Raw genomic sequence first — 10,981 nt, 5'->3', positions numbered from 1 at the left:
TGTTTCTATGAAATATCTAAAATTTCAATATGAAAGGAAAACTTTCATTAAAATGAAGGTTTTATATCCTTTTGTTTGACAGCAATATCAGGACTGGGGGGGGAAAGCTATGTGAGTTGTATCTTTGCTGCCTGTCAATGTATCCCTTAAAAAAATGTCAGTAACCTGGAGTTAAGGCTGCTGCCTAACAGGGCCTTTGACAACGCCCCCGTCCCTCCCTCCATATGTTAGAAATTCAGGAAGGGGTAAGGTTCCCAGTTCCTGCTGCTTCACATGTTGGGATATATTTGCATGGGAGTAAAGATTCACGCAGCATAACTGCCCGATATAGGCACTGTTTCCTTATTGCCTGTCTCCAATTCTCTCTTGTAATTCCTAAGACTGTTTCCCCTCTTTCAGGTTTTTCTACAGTGAATGCATTTAAATATATATTTTATTTCAACTGAAATGATTGGTGCCCTTTGATCATTTTTTCACTCTATTTTTGTCATCTGTGTCTGCTCTTGCTTTTCTCTAGTCTCTATTTAAGTTGCTCTATTAGACTTCATACTTTTTAATCCTGTATTTAACATCCCTCAGCTTTTTATTCGTTGCTGCCATTTTAGTACTCAGTGCCATACCCTGCCTTTCTTTGTAAGGTATGTAGCTTGGCACTTCATATGGCCAAAGGACAAAGTGGTGCTCTGCCCAAAGATTTAGAGAGCTTTAGGACTCCAGATAACCAAAGGAACAGAGCAAGCCAGTGAAGAGAAAATGGCAAGGTAAAGAACTCTTATTCTCCCAAGAACTGCTAAAAATAAAGGAACAAAATTACAGAATTCAGACTGATTTGAATCCTTTAAATCCTGCTATTATCCCTTTATTCCATTCATGTTCATAAAGTTCCTCAGTTTGTCTCTAACACAGAGAAATCTTCCCCACTTTCCTTAGGATATGTACAGCCTTATTAGCATTCAGATGTATGCAATGGTCACAATTTAAAAGGTCAGCTTTTGCCCAGAATTTTTCCCCAACAACATAAAAACAGATATTAAAAGTTTCAAAGTTAAGTGCTCAAAAGTGAGGAAATTCCAAAATTAAGGTTGGTGTGTGGCCTTAATTCTGCACCTTGTGCATAGCTACTGTAACTCTGACAATGTGGGAGAATCTCTAAGTGACATAGAACTATTGTAGCAGCTTCTGTGCCACCATATCTCCCAGTCCCCATCATGTAGCAGGTGGCAAAGAGAAAGGGTTGTGAATGGGGTTCCTCTCTTCTTCAGACATCTGCAAATATCAAAATCAGCCCTGACAGCTATCATAGTTTAAAGCCATCCTGAGACTGCCATAATCTATGCTAGGGGACACACACTCACATGCACTCACCCCTCTACCTGTGTCCAATAAGTACTGAGTTTCTGTGCTTTTAGGTTAGGCATAAATATTACAAAGACTGGGTGCAACTAGTTAGGGTTCCATTCTGAAATAGGATTAAATTAATGGTGTTTTTCCCCCCCTACACATACATAGTCTTTGTGTGTGAAGTTTCACAATGTTAGTGTTCATGGCCTTTGGATTTTCTGTGTTTTTTGTTTGGTTTATTTTTGAAAATTCTCAAATGTGAAGAGTTCTAAATCAGTCTTTGGCTGACATTTGTCAACAGCTATATTTTAAAAGAACATTGTATCTACACACTAATTGGAAGGGAAGTCCATCTTTATGGTCACTTTTGGAAAAGAAACATTTAAGATTAAAGGTAATTCTTTTTGCTATTCTTCATAAATGAAAGTTTACCTCTCAGAGCCTGTGAATGAAATCCCTTTCACATAAACTTCAAAGAATTGCCCTTTTTCAAAGAGGTCACCATTCTCCACTGTTCTCAGTGGGACTGAAGCTACAGGCACACTCAGGAAAGATAACAAGGTCCCTACATCCTGTGCAGGAGGAAGTTTAAGCTGCCCTTAACACCTTCTTCCCAGTTTTCCCAGTTGGGGCAACCCAGACCTTCAGGAAAGTTGATGCCCTCCTATGTCATCAGTGTGGCACTGTGAGAAGCAGGTGAATATTTGGGGATAAAGGAGAACCAGACTGGTGAATGTGAGGGGCACATGCCTGGGAAAGACAGAAGAAATCTGGGGGCATTTGGAACACCAGAAATTTGGAGAAGTATGAAGGAAGAATGTGAGTGGGGGATGGAACAGGTAAGATGAAGAATGGTAATAAGGGAGGAGGGACAGAATGGCAGCTTCTCCACACAAGGGTTGAGTGCAGAGTGCTCCTCCAAGAAAACTCAGATTTGTTCATTTAGGATTGGATTTTCAATCTGAAAAGTTCACACAAACTGGCAAATTGAGGTTGGGCAGCTGCCCCTGGAAGTCAGAAAGCGGCCAGAAAAGGGGGTTTGGTTTGGTTTGGTTTGGTTGATAGCTTTTTAAAAATCTCCTGATTTAGGTCAGTCTCTTGATTCTGGGGGAGAAAAGAAATGAAGGGGTGATTCTTTTTGAATGCATGTGTCTGATAATACTGCTTCTGTCACTCTCCCTCACGCCTCCCATTGCAATCCCCATTTTTGTAAAGTAAGATGGTGAACAGCTGGCACCCCTATGGTGGGCAGAGTTAAGGTTGTGGTTTGAGCTGTGGTGTAGGATTGTGATGAGGTAGGTGGAGAATATGTATTGTTATCTGGCTTAATTTTTCATTTACTTGCTTTTGTGGTTTTGTGTCAGGTAAAATATACCCCAACCTTAAATGTTTCACAAAGTTGTACATTAATAGACTTAGAACTTTCCTAAAATACCTCTTGTGTTTCTGAAATAGACTTTCTAAGTAGAAATTGACTCCAAATCAATTTAAAAAAAAAAAAGACAGACTCCACAAAAGTCTCAAAGCCCACTTCAAATTTCATTCTTTTTGAATTGCAACTTTTTTGGATATGCCCTTAGGCTTAAAATACTCAACCTTACATATTCACTATCTTTCAACTTTTTTATAAGCCTTGAATAGCCTCCAGTCTTTCTGGCTGCTCAGTGAACTGTGAAGAAATATTGAATTGTCTTCAGGAATATCAATGTTTCTTTTGTGATTTCACAGTTGATATCTTAATTAGTATTTAGGAAATTGAAACCTTTCATATTCAAAGCTTCCTATTTTTATAGATTCTCTCTTACTCCGCTTTCTTTACCTCCTGTGGGAAGTCTATAGACAACTTCTAAGGCCATTCTTACTTTTCCACTGTATGTTTTACAAGTATAATCTGATCCAGTCTTTTTCATATGTAAAAAAAAGAAGTCAAAGAAAAATAGCATTGCCATGTAAAGATGTGGTGTTGGAAAAGGATTGACTTTTTAAATGGTTATATCAAAATCCAGTTAGAGCACTGAGATTAACTGCCAACTGAATGGAGAAGCACTGTTCGTTGTGTAAATTACAGTTCTTTCATTAACTTTGGCAAAAGAAAATGTTTCACTGAGTAACAGTATGGAGAATAAAGCTAAGAGTAAAAATCTTCAAGTCCTTGGGGCTAAGGCAAATTCTAGAGATTGTAATGACTCTGAAAAGGGTCTACCTATCACGACAGGTGGAGGAAAGGGGGTTACATTCCATCCACTTTTGGACAGTAGGATGATGCCCATTCTCAATTAGACACTGGTATCAGTTGAATAAGTCTTATCTTCCAGGTCTCTTCTTTCTGAAACAGTATTGAAAATTACTTGGTCTTGTTTACGTTAGTACTTAAACAGCTTTACATATAGATTTTAAAAGGAACATTACTGGAAGCTAATTTTGAGAACAGTTCCAAACCATGGGCCAACATTTGTAGACTAGAAAAAAAACTTTCAAGTTGTATTTGTAAATGAACTTAAAACTGATATGGTATATGAAGAATAAATGAGGAAAAGATGTATTCTACACTAGATAAAGTTTTTTGCAACAGTGTTTAGCTGTAGCCTCATACAGAGCACACTGAATTAATTTACAGAACAAGTAACAAAGGAGGTACATGGTAGACTCTCTATGCATTTGTCACATACATTTAACTTACTGCTTCTTGAACTTTTGGTCTAGTTTTATACCTGCTACCTGTGAATGACTCTGTACAAATGAAGAAATAATAATTAAAACATCTTTGATTCACTGGCAACTAGACACTTTCCAGTGCTAGGGATTCTAAAAAACTTCATGTTTGATTATCTTTCCCGACCCATAATTATCTCTGTGTTATTCAGTGTGTATGAAAAGAAAACAGTCTTTTTTGGATGGGTGTCTTCTCCCAAAAAATAGAAATCAGAGGCAGACAAAAAGCACCATGATTTATTATGTTTAAATCTCATGGTTTTTAAGCCACTCTCATGACTTCAAATCTGACTGGTGATGTATGAAGGCCTGGGGATGGCCACACTACACCAGCAGCTTCAAGCGAAAAAAAAACAAAAACGAAAAAAACAAAAAAACCAGAAACCACCAGAGTCCTAGCTACTCTGAGGCTACCACCAATTGAAGTTTGATACAATTCATAAGCCTAGACAAGAGAGAGACCCTTAGCATATGTAACCTAATTCTCCAGGGCCTGAGCCCCTTGTGTGGTCATTCACAGCTGTGCAAAGTGAGGGCAAAATAAGTCTGATCTGGTAGGGTTTTAAAAAGTGCATGTGACAACAAAAGGTGTAAGACATTGGAGAATTAGGCTTTGTTTATGTATAGCAGTTTTCTTGTATTAACAATGCTGATATAGTGAAAGCAGCAAAAACAAAACAGAAAACCACCTAGTGTGGATGCAGTCATATCTGTATAGCTTATGCTGGTTCAAGGATGCAAAATAACGGCTTCTCTACATTACAGAGATTTTTCCTTAGTTATGCCAGCAGAGCCCCCAGTGGAAAAGCAGCATAAGCCAAAAGAAAAAGGGGTTTGCTGTCATAGATATGCCAACTCCCTGAATGACATTTGCTATACCCACAGAAGCACTCTTCAGTCAGCATAGTTGCATCTCCACCTGGGGCTTTGTTGGCTAGAGGGTAGGATTTTTTTCACACTAACAAAACTTTGCAGGCTTAAGCCATTCCAGTATAAAGCACCTTATACCAGTATAACTACATCTACATGAGGACTCTTACCAGCACAACTATGTCAGTAAGTAAATAAATACATCACAACACTTTCTGACAGTTATGTAGATACAACTTTAAGTGTAGGCCAGGCCTTAGGCCCTGATTTGAGTCATCTCATCCTAAAAGGCTAAAGAATATATAAATATAGGTTAAAAAAAGAGCAGCAAAGGAATCATTTCTCTGTTCTTCCAGCAGCCCCCGTCCCCTTCCCTTCCTTTCCCCTCACCTCCACCCCCCGTCCAATTTACAGGCAAAACACATCCCAACAGTAAACTCACACCGCATTAAAAACAAATATAAGCCAACCCTTCTCAGCAAATAAAAGGCACTAAAAGTCTGACAAGACCAAGATTTCTCTGACCACAGCCATGAAGGCAAACAAGCTCCATGCATGGATAGAACAGCAAGAAGTACTCCAAGCACAATTAATGAGTCAAACCTAGCTGGAAAATGGCAAACATGTTCTAAACTTAGAACAAACACCTAATTTCAAATGCAGCTAGAGTTGAACAAAGATACAGTAAAGGTCAGTTCAGAAAGAAAGCCAACACTACATTTCTACCTACTTATATATGTTACATTACTCATTCCATTTTAGCTCTGCCAAACAGCAATATAATAGAACTTTAGCGCTTCTGAGAGCCAGACAGTTTACATATCGAACAGTGACATTAATAGTTGAATAATAGAGGGGAGCTATGCTTGTTACCATCTCTTCTATCCAGGACCCCATAAAGGAGCAACAAGAATTAGAAGAGTCGGACAAAGCCATCAAGGAAAACCACTTGGGAAGGAAGTGGCCATGAAAGCAGAGGGAGAATTATGACGGAGTCCATACAGATTCTGGACTGGAAGTTTAGCATGGGGCAATAAAGACTGGTGATATCAGTAGCCACCCTAGCTACTACAAAAAGAAAAGGAGTACTTGTGGCACCTTAGAGACTAACCAGTTTATTTGAGCATTAGTCTCTAAGGTGCCACAAGTACTCCTTTTCTTTTTGAGAATACAGACTAACATGGCTGCTACTCTGAAACCTAGCTACTACAGGAATTAAAATAAATATTTTAAGTTCTGACACACATCTCCACCCAACTAATCTCCAAGGGATATCTTCCTTAAGTGTTCTATTCCCACTTCTCTACCAGCTTGATTCTATTGCTTGAGTCTCATGATAATGCTTTATCTATCACACCAATCAGATTTGTTTAGATCCAACCTAGAATTTACTCACCTTCATCAAGGTAACTATCTTAGCCCCTACAACTTAAACAAGAAAACTTAGTATTAACCTAGTTTATCAACACAAAAAAGGAAGTAAATCTACAGTATATCTTTGACATGCTTCCTATAATAGCTCAGAAATAGAGCTAGTCAAAAACTTTACTGCAAACACATGATGGGACAATGGTTTTTCCTCCTCCTTTTTGCCTTGTTTCTAGTTTGCAACTGAAAGGGGAGAAAAGATCAAAACAATCTCACAGGGAATTTTTAAGTCTGTTTTATCTCAAAAAACTATTGGCATTTTTAGACACCTCCACTCAGTGGTAATCCACTCAAAGATTTCATATTGAACAGTTTGGGCATCTTTAAGAAAACTATTTCTGATTCTGGTACATCAGAGTTAGTGAAGAGCTATCAATATAGTCTTAGAACATCAATGCAGTGTGATAAAAGCCATGATATAGATTTATTACAGATGTGATCATCCAAGTGAGTAACTGCCAAACACACACAATATGTTTGTTTGGTTGTAAAATCTTGCAAATCCACAAATACACTTAGTAACATTGTGAAAAAATGAATTCATCCTCTTGAAAGAGATTGAATAGGATAAAACATTCCCTACTGAAATAAGGTTGGATTAAAAAAAAAAACATTGGGGGAAGCAGGGAAAGAATGGCAGGGTAGGTTACATGTGTATGATGTTTAACAGTGATATCTGCCCATTTTATTTTATTTAGAGTCTCATTCAATCAATATGAAGGGAGGAGGTGTTGCCTTATATATCAAAAATGTATACCTTTGGACGGAGGTTGAAATGGAAATAGGAGACAGACTTGTTGAAAGTCTCTGGGTAAGGAAAAAAAGAGGTAAAACAACAAGAGTGATGTCATTGTAGGGGTCTACTACAGACCACCTAATAGGAAGAAGAGATGATAACAAAATCATCCAAAGCACCGGACTTGGTGGTGATGTGGGGGGTGGTGGAGGGAGGGAGAATTCAACTACCCAGACATCTGTTGGGAAGACAACAAAGCAGGGCACAGATTGTCCAACAAGTTCTTCAAATGTAAAGACAATTTTTTATTTCAGAATGTTGAGAAAGCCAATAGGGGAGAGGCTGTTCTAGATTTGATTTCGACAAATTGGGAAGAACTGGTTGAAAATTTGAAAGTGATCATGAAATGACAGACTTCATGATTCTAAGGAATGGTAGGAGGGAGAACAGCACAATAAAGACAATGGATTTCATGAAGGCAGACTTTAACAAACTCAGGGAATTGGTAAGTAAGATCCCATAGGAAGCAAGCCCAAGGGGGAAAACAGTTTGAGAGAGTTGGCAGTTTTTCAAAGAGACATTATTAAGGACACAAGAGGGAAGTATGGCAAAAGATTACCTTCACTTAACCAGGAGTGATTCAATGATCAGAAACTCAAAAAAAAGAAAGAAAGAAAGAAAGAAAGAAAGAAAGAAAGAAAGAAAGAAAGAAAGAAAGAAAGAAAGAAAGAAAGAAAGAAAGAAAGAAAGAAAGAAAGAAAGAAAGAAAGAAAGGAAAAAATAGTCCTACAAAAAGTGGAAATTAGGTCAAATTACAAAGGATGAATATTTTAAAAAACAGCATGAGTATGTAGGGACAATTAGAAAGGCCAAGGCATAAAATGAGATGAAACTAGTTAGAGACATAAAGGGTAACAAGAAAACATTCTAAAATACATTAAAAGCAAGAAGAAGACCAAGGACAGAGTAGGCCCGTTACTCAATGAGGGTGAAAAAACAATATCAGAAAATATGGAAATGGCAGAAGTGCTAAATGACTTTTTTGTTTCAGTTTTCACCAAAAAGTTTAGTAGCAATTGGACATTTAACTTAATGAATGTCAGTGAAAATGAGGTAGGATCAGAGGCTAAAATAGGGAGGGAACAATTTAAAAATTACTTAGACAAGTTAGATGTTTTCAAGTCTCATGGGCTTGATGAAATACATCCTAGAATAGTCAAGGGTCTGGCTGAGGAGATATCTGCACCATTAGTGATTATCTTCAAAAAGTCATGGAAGATGGGTGAGATTCAAGAGGACTGGAAGAAGCCAAATATAGTACCAATCTATAAAAAGAGGAATAAGGACAACTCGGGAAATTACAAACCAGTCATCTTAACTTCAATACCTAGAAAGATAATGGAGCAAATAATTAAGCAATCAGTTTGCAGTAAGCTAGAAGATAACAAGGTGATAAGTAACAGTCAGCATGGATTTATCAAGAACACATTGTGTCAAACCAACCTAATAGCTTTTTTTGACAGGATAACAAGCCATGTAGATAGGGAGGAAGTTGTAATTGTGGTATACCTTGACATTAGTAAGGCTTTTGATACTGTCTCGCATGACCATCTCATAAACAAACTAGGGAAATATAACCTAGATGGAGCTACTATAAAATGGGTGCATAACTGGTTGGAAAATTATTCCCAGAGAGTAATCATCAGTGGTCCACAGTCAAGCTGGAAAGGCATATCAAGTGGGGTCTTACATGGATCAGTTCTGGGTCCTGTTCTGTTCAATATCTTCATCAATGATTTAAATAATGTCATAAAGAGTACACATATAAGGTTTGTGGATGACACCAAGATGGGCAGGGTTGTGAGTGCTTTGGAGGATAAGATTAACATTAAAATGATCTAAACAAACTGGATTAATTGTGTGAAGTAAATAGGATGAAATTCAATAAGGACAAATGTGAACTACTTCACTTATGAAGGAACCATCAGTTGATCACATACAAAATGGGAAATGACTGCCTAGGAAGGAGTACTTCAGAAAGGAATCTGGAGGTCATAGAGGATCACAAACTCAATATGAGTCAAAAGTGTGACACTGTTGCAAAAAAAGCAAACCTCATTCTGAGATGTATTAGCAGGAGTGTTGGAAGCAAGATATGAGAAGTAATTCTTCTGCTCTACTCCATGCTGATTAGGCTTCAACTGGAGTATTATTGCCAGTTCTGGGCATCACAATTTCAGGAAAGATGTGGATAAATTGGAGAAAGTCCAAAGAGCAACAAAAATGTTTATAGGTCTAGAAAACATGACCTATGAGGGAAGACTGGGAAAAAATGGGTTTGTTTAGTTTGGAGAAGAGAGGACTGAGAGGTGACATGGTAATAGTTTTCAGGTATATAAAAGGTTGTTACAAAGAAGAGAGATAAAAATTGTTCTCTTTAACCTCTGAGGATAGGACAAGAAGCAGCGGCTTAAATTGCAGCAAGGGCAGTTTACAGTGGATGTTAGGTAAATTTCTTAACTGTCAGGGTAGTTAAGAACTGGAATAAATTTCCTAGGGAGGATGTGGAATCTTCATCACTGCAGATTTTTAAGAGCAGGTTAGACAAACACCTATCAGGGATGATCTAGATAATACTTAGTGCTGCCTTGAGTGCAGGGGACCTGGACAAGAAGACCTCTTAGGGTTCCTTCCACTCCTACTATTCTGTGGTTCTATAAGAAAGTACATAATATATATATGTACTGTAGTAATACAACTAATTGGAATTTTGGTCCACTCTGGAAGTTCAATGTGAGCCCGTCGATAGAACTAGATGCTTTATCAGGAAGATTTCTAGAAGAGATAGGAGAGAGCAGGTTCTTTTTCATACATATGGAATAGTATAATTATCTCAGTGCAAACAGAGCTACAGATAGGGGAAGGGTATTCAAAGAAAACGAAGGGTTTTGATATTCGCTTGAATTGCAAGCTGTCAAGGCCCCATTGAATCCAAGTAATATTTTATGTATTCATTTATATAGCATCATTCACAAGAATTACGGCATTTACAGCACTTTAAGGTGCAAGTACATTAATAAAAGATATGTCACAAATAAAAGCTTGATAAGGCATAGTAAAACCAATATTGTAGAGAGGATTTGAAAGCTGAAACAACATTGAATAGCAAGTGAAGAAAAGGCAATAGGAAGGAAACATGAGAATCAAATTAATTCTTAAGTTACCATATCATGTAATTAAAAGTGAACTTTTATACATGAGCAAACAAGAAACATCGTAACACAGTATGAAATAATAAAGAACTGCTGCATTCTGGTCTGTGTGAGTAAGTCATAACAAATGGAGTCCTTAAGGTTGAAAGATTGGGATAAAGGGGCAGAAGTCCCTCCCAGGCTACCTTCAACCACCTTGGTAAGGTAAAATCAAAGGGTATTTTCCCATATATACAGAATGAAAGGTGTGTTTCAATGTAAATTACTTTTATTTCAGATTATTTAGAACAAAGAAAAACAAATAATCTCCATGCAGTATAGTTGTAACCGTGTTAGTCAGAGGATATTAATGGTGAGTGAGGCAATAATTTTTATTGGACTAACTTCTCAAATAGTGACCAAGTGAGACAAGACTACATGAAAGGTGACATCCTGGGTCTATTGAAGTGAAAGGTAAATATCTCATTGATTTCAGTGGGGCCAGAATTTCTCACAGCATGTCTGTTTTTCCAGAGATGTCCCTACGTAGCATGCAGTTCCACAGCACAGACAGGTTACCCTTTGCCACTTTTTATTACTGCATTAGACCTGTAAGAACAGGGTTATACAACATTTTTCCACTGAATGCATCCTATGAAGTGAGCTGTAGCTTACGAAAGCTTTATGCTCAAATAAATTTGTT

The sequence above is a fragment of the Lepidochelys kempii genome, chromosome 5, assembly GCF_965140265.1.
Source record: "Lepidochelys kempii isolate rLepKem1 chromosome 5, rLepKem1.hap2, whole genome shotgun sequence".
Lineage (NCBI taxonomy): Eukaryota > Metazoa > Chordata > Testudines > Cheloniidae > Lepidochelys > Lepidochelys kempii.
The sequence above is the reverse complement of the archived record's forward strand: the minus strand, read 5'-3'. Positions refer to the sequence as shown.